This window comes from Pseudopodoces humilis, chromosome 3, assembly GCF_049639895.1.
Source record: "Pseudopodoces humilis isolate 2021_Gansu_Grassland_sample_001 chromosome 3, ASM4963989v1, whole genome shotgun sequence".
NCBI classification, from domain to species: domain Eukaryota; kingdom Metazoa; phylum Chordata; class Aves; order Passeriformes; family Paridae; genus Pseudopodoces; species Pseudopodoces humilis.
In genome coordinates this window covers 14,729,299-14,735,367 of record NC_142202.1, presented here as the reverse complement: position 1 = coordinate 14,735,367, position 6,069 = coordinate 14,729,299, and positions in this window count along the sequence as shown.

Genomic DNA, 6,069 nt, shown 5'->3' with positions numbered 1-6,069 from the left:
ATCTCCCCCTGAAAATATAAATGATGATTGGGAAGCTTTGCAAAGCTCTCAAAGGCCCTGAGGTGATAAATAATACAGGAATAGGAATGGCTACCATGGTCATGCAGCAGTCTGCACCAGAACCCCAGCTTGCCCAGCCCTCAGCCAGGAGCTGATCTATAAATACGTGCTCAGGCTTCCTACACAGTGCTGGCAGCTGAAAGTCACAGCTCCACAACCAGGTCCACCCTCCATGGGCAGAGGTGGGTGGCACAGCAGGGCTTCTGTAAGAAGAGGCCCATGCTGGTCAGGGCCAGTCCTGCCACAGTTCTAAAGGGAATTGGGGTGTGATCTCCCTGTCGTTACCTCAGCCCATGAGCTTTTTTCCGTCTTCCTCCCCTGCTGTCCCATTGAGGAGGAGGAGGAGGAGCAAGAGAGCAGCTGGGTGGGCAGCTTGTAGCTGGCCGGAGTCAACCACCATGGATGACATTGCTCCACTGGATTGACAAGAGAGATGAACAATGAAGCATCTCCATGTCAGTTCCAAGAGAAACATGGCAGGGACCAGACTTCACACAGCCCACTCTGGTTGCTACAAGATAGCTCCAATACAAAGAAAGGCAAGAGACACCAGCATAAAACACTGATAACTCCAGGAGGCTGCCTTTAGCAGGGTCTGGAAAGCATGGGAAGAGAGCTGCAGCTGTTCTAAGGCTTCTCGTTTGCAGCTGAATTGCTGTTTCTAAAAGGAAAGTACAGGGCTGCTCTTGAGTTCTTCCCTTGAGGCACACAACAGAGTTGAACTTGCACGGTGGATCAGTTTTGTTTCCCCACCATCTCTATTGAACGCAGATTTCTTGCAAAAACACACACAGCTCCCACCCACTCTGTCAGCTTTTCCACTCTTCACATACTAAGCTAGAATTGTTCCCCATGAAATCAGCCTTTAAACCTTTGAGAGTATAGACATGCAGAATGTTGAAGTTCAGACTGGAGTAGGCGAAACCCTGCAAACCTTCCCTCTCGCCAAGATAACAGAGCACTAGCTCTTTGAATGCTGTTTTTTTGAAACAGTTCTGTTTATTTGACTCTGACAAGTGAGAGGTGATAGCCAACAGGTCTGACAAATAAAATTATGCTGAGAGGAATAAGAGTTTGGTGCTCTTGGGAAGTGCTTTTAGAAGCCATGAAAACTGAAAGTACACCTAAAAAAAGGAATCAATGAAAGATGAGATTCTGCTCACACCAGCAAAGCTTCCTGCACCAGAAAAACACACTGTACAAACAAGTTGGGAAGCACAAAGTGTACTTATTTATCTTCCATTTCCACATCTTCTCACAAGGACTGTATGGCATCCTTCATGGCCCCTGCGTGCTGTTGAACTCCAGAAACGCTATCTCTGCCTTACTTAAAAAGTGATCATGAAGGTTTGTCCTTTTTTTTGTTGCCATTCCGACATTTCCAGAACACTGCAGCATCCTTTCCCACAGAGAACCCATGCAGGGTGAGAAAAAGGGTCACATTCAAAGGAGCACACACTGAGGCTTGTCCATGTGATGGCCCACCAAGGCCTGGGAACAGGTCCCAGGCAGCATGGATGGAGCAGGAATACTACAGCAGATTTATGTCTTCTGCATGTCCTCCACCATTCTGCAAAGCAATCAACGCCTTGGAACTGCAGACTGAAAGACAAGAAGAAGAACCTGCCTTGACAATCATTTTATTTCTCCCAGTCGCCAAAATTTAGATTCCCTCTTTGGGAGGGTACTTGAGGTATTTTGTAGCCTGGCTGAATAACAGAAGCAATCTGGAATTTGGTCACCTTTTCAAAATAGTTTGGGTTGCAGCCTTGCTATCAATCCATCCCTCTTTAAATGCTGGACTTTGACAAGTCCTGGGAAAACCACTGCTTCCCAGAGCACTCCTGAACATCTGCTGAGTGGCTCTGGAGCAGGATTTCACTCACACTGCTGCTTTACTCCACTGTACCAAACCTCAGCAGCTCTCCTGGCCAGGACTGAGAGGGAAACAAAATGTTCAGGCTGAAGTCTGAATTCAAGATGGATGAATTCAATGGGTTTGCATTTAAAAACAAATACTACAGCAACAAAAACACCAAGAGACAAAACTGACATAATGCCCAAAACTGGGGATTCTTTTGTGAGTACCTAAAAGAGATAAAATTAACATATTAAAGGCACTTTAAAACCAAACAATTCTAAAGAAAAGGTGAGCTTAAATTCTGTTAAAATGCTTCAGCCTCTCCACAATAAAAAGAGCCAAAACCCTTCAACATTTCTTCAATTTTCCCCTCCCTTATCATTCATTTCACTCCCCTCTCTCTTCTGTGCATGAAACTATTAGTCTGCTCAAAATACATTTTGTCTTTCCACAAATATATAATTTCTAAGTTGAATTGAATCTCATTTAAACTTCAAGCTTCCAGGGGAGCAAAATACCCCACTTCTGAGCTAAGAGTCATCTTACACCAACACCAAAATAACTTTTCCTTAAAGATGGTGGGACTAAAAGGAGATGACCCACAAAGACCAGTGAGGGCTGTGGGTCTGGCCCATGGTGAGGAGACAAAGGATGGGCCTGCCCATGACACTAGAGGACATTCATTGTCCCACTAGCATGCACAGTGGAGTTTCCTACTGGCAACATTTTGGAAGCACCAAAAAGGACCTGGGTGCCACCTAGTGCTGTTTTACTCAGACATTAATTGTACAGAAATGCAAAGGCTAATTATACCTAACTTTTACAGGTTCAGCACACCATGCCTCAGACTGGCTTATCATGCTTCCAGCAGGCACCTTTGGAAGATCCAGGGATGCGTGCCCAAATCCCACTGTGCACTCACAAGCACGCTGGGTGCTGAGCAGATGCACAGCACTACACATTAAAAAACCATCTTGAATGAGCAAAGAATGGCAAACCAAGTCAGAATTTATGAAACTGGGAAAGGGGATGAGACAGCCCTTGGAAGCACCAAAACGGTTATCAGACCCCTTCATGAAGCAACAAGCAAGCAAAGGTTTCAGTGCCTTACAAAGGGAATCTTCTGTGGAATTACCTTGGAGAGTAATTGATTTACAGAGAAAGGGAAAAATCTTCCCCATAAGCATATTTCACTGGAAGCAGGGAACTGTAGAACAAGAACTTTCACTTTGAAACTCCTTTTATTTAAAGGCAATTTAGCTTGAAGAATCCACCAGAGCTCACATTTTCCAGAACAGCCCTCCCTTCGTCCTATTAGCTTCCTTCATGAAATGTACCCCTTTCCCAAATATTTAATTGTAGCTACAAACTCCATTTCAGCTGTACACCTTATTTTGAGGAGTCTGAACACAGCATAGGCTTCAGAGAACCACGGGTTTGGAGGGGACCCAAGCTCCTTCCAACTTACATGTTCTGGCAGTCAGATGAAACAATCACTACAACTGCCCATGCTCCTGCAATTCCGGAGTTCACACCATGGGATTTTTTGCATTACAGAAATCACACTGCAGCTCCAGCAAAAGCAGAGTCTACCAACCTTCTCTATTAGCCCCCCTTTCCAGAAAGCCAGATTCACTAAGGGCAGAAGCCTTGATTTGATGGCAGGAACTTTTAACTTGAAGGAGCTGAAAGGGTCATCCATTCCTGTACCAGACAGTCTGTTTAAGATCATTCCGATTTGGCTCAGCTCTACACCACCTTTTTGGAGAGTCACAAATAGTCTCATCCAATTGTGAGCAGGAAGATTTTCAATATTTTCGTTGATGTGGACATGAAGAGAGTCCTGGTGATGCCAGTTTTCCTGCAAGGAAACAGAGTCTGCACTAAGCTTCTCTCTCCTGTCCCCTCCTTTCAGGGAGCAGGGAACCAACACCCCAAAGGCCACAGATCAGTTTCCAGAAGACTTAATCTTGGTTTATGCAAAAGCAAAAGGGGCAAAGGGCAAGACTGCACAGAAAGTGAGAACCAAGCAGTTCTCTTCCATGCAAAGAAGGGTGAATACAGTACCAAGCTGATGTTTCATTGCAAGACAGCCCAAACAAGAACTTGGCTATCAGGCTGTGTGCCATCTCCATAGTTTTTGGGTGCATTTCTCAAACATCTACATGCTGATGTTGCCAGGAATCAGGAATTCTTTAAGAACTAGTTGTGCATCCTAAACCTTTCCTTATTTTCTCCCTTTCCATGTCATCCTCCTTTCCAACAGCACATTTTGCTTTTGTTTGTTTCTACTTAACCAAGGTCATTGAGATACTTGATTTGGGACAGAGAAGTCATCAGCAAAAGTCATTTTGGATGAACCCAAAAACGTGTTTGTTTTGTTGGGTTTTTTTTAAAAACAAGTAAATCACTTCCCACAGCACAGAGGGAGGCCAAAAGCAGAACATCCATAACTCTGACACTACACAGTGTTTAACAGACACAGGTGCATGTCCCACACAGGCAGCTCTTATTCCCCTATGAAACGTCTAAGAATCACACAGAACACTGAAATACTTAAGAAGAGAGGCAACAAACACTTCTTGTCCCAAGTGCTGGTGAGGTACTAAGTCCCTTTGGAAGCAGAAGCATAACAAGAGGCAAGAACATGAACCACCCCACTTTACAGCAGGGTGCATTTAGTAACTATGCACGTAGGCCATCCTCAAAGGCGAGTCACAGGTTGTTCCTGCTGTCCAGTGATGTAAGGAATTTTGTGGAGCTGGTCTGGCACCCGCTGGCCACCTCTGGTATTGCTCCTTACCAGTCACTTTATCTACTTCTGTAGCTGGGAAGGCCACCGCATGAAACACATCGAACAAAAATCCCAGAGGCCCTGCAGTGGTGCCTGGACAGACATTAAACACACACCTATAAATGAGACACGGTAATAGCTGGGCAAATAAAACCAGAAGTTACACCTGAGGGTTTCCATCCTATTGATTTCTTGGCTAGTTAACTGGAGAGGTTTGCACTGGACTTCATAGAAATTCTCATCCAACCTCCACTGCTCCAAATGAGCAGCTGTTCTGTCCTCCTCATTCTCTTCATTGCTCCCAAACTACCATGATTAGCTTAGAAGGGAGGACCTATCCCATTTCCAGCCTCTCTAGACAAAGGAGGAGACACACAGTTTAGTCCTCAACTGTCTTAAAACCTTGGCTTTGCAGATAAAGTTTTAAGGATTAGAAAGTGAACTGCATTGTCACTTAGCAGCTCAGATGAGGACAGTATTTGACCAAGGAGCCCAACTGTTTGCAGCTGCTACAGCCAGTGTCACACAGAGCAGCTGCTTGAGGGCTGAGGACAGGGTGAACTGGCTGTTCAAACCCCAAAGCAAGAGACCAGAACTCACCCCCTGCCACCAGCTGGCCGGCATTGGAACAGATTCACAGAATCTAAATGTCCGTGAGAATCGAGAATGAACAAAACGCTCTTAAGATCCCCCTGCTTTTCCTGCTGCCATGTTCTCTCCCAGCCCTACTCCTGGAAGTTTTTGGTGCATAGCAATGATGGACAGAGGCTATGCAAACCTTACAGGTAACAAGGGGCAGTGGTGGCAAGTTCCTGATGCCACCATTCCCCACACCCCAACAGTGCAAACAGGATACTCTGCTTGCTTTCACCCCAGTCCAGGGCTTCTGCTTCCCAAAGCCTGCCTGCATGCAGTGACAGGATGATTGCCTTAAAAACTGACACATCAGTTCAGCCTCATTTGGTGGCTTGAGTACAGACAATGTACAAGTGTTGGCACTTATTTTCACAGAATGTCAGAACTGAAAACAAAGCCCAGCTTTATACAGTAGTAAGACTGATTTACTGTCAGTTAAAACCCTCTGAAGGCTGTGAAAGCCTCCACCTGCTGCCCTTCTACCTCCAGCTCTTCAAACCCAAGAACGCCTCTTCCAGCTTTGTCCATGACACGATTCCCTGCACTTCCAGGCAGCGCTGCAACCCCCAGTGCAAGCCAAGCTGCGGACACACCAATGGAGACGACTAAAAGAGAGGCAGACAAGAAGTCTGTGACGACTGAGCTTTGCTCCTCCACTAGAAATCCGCTTTCTACAAGCAGCATTTCATCTTTAACCACCACCTGAAGCTACCTAAGG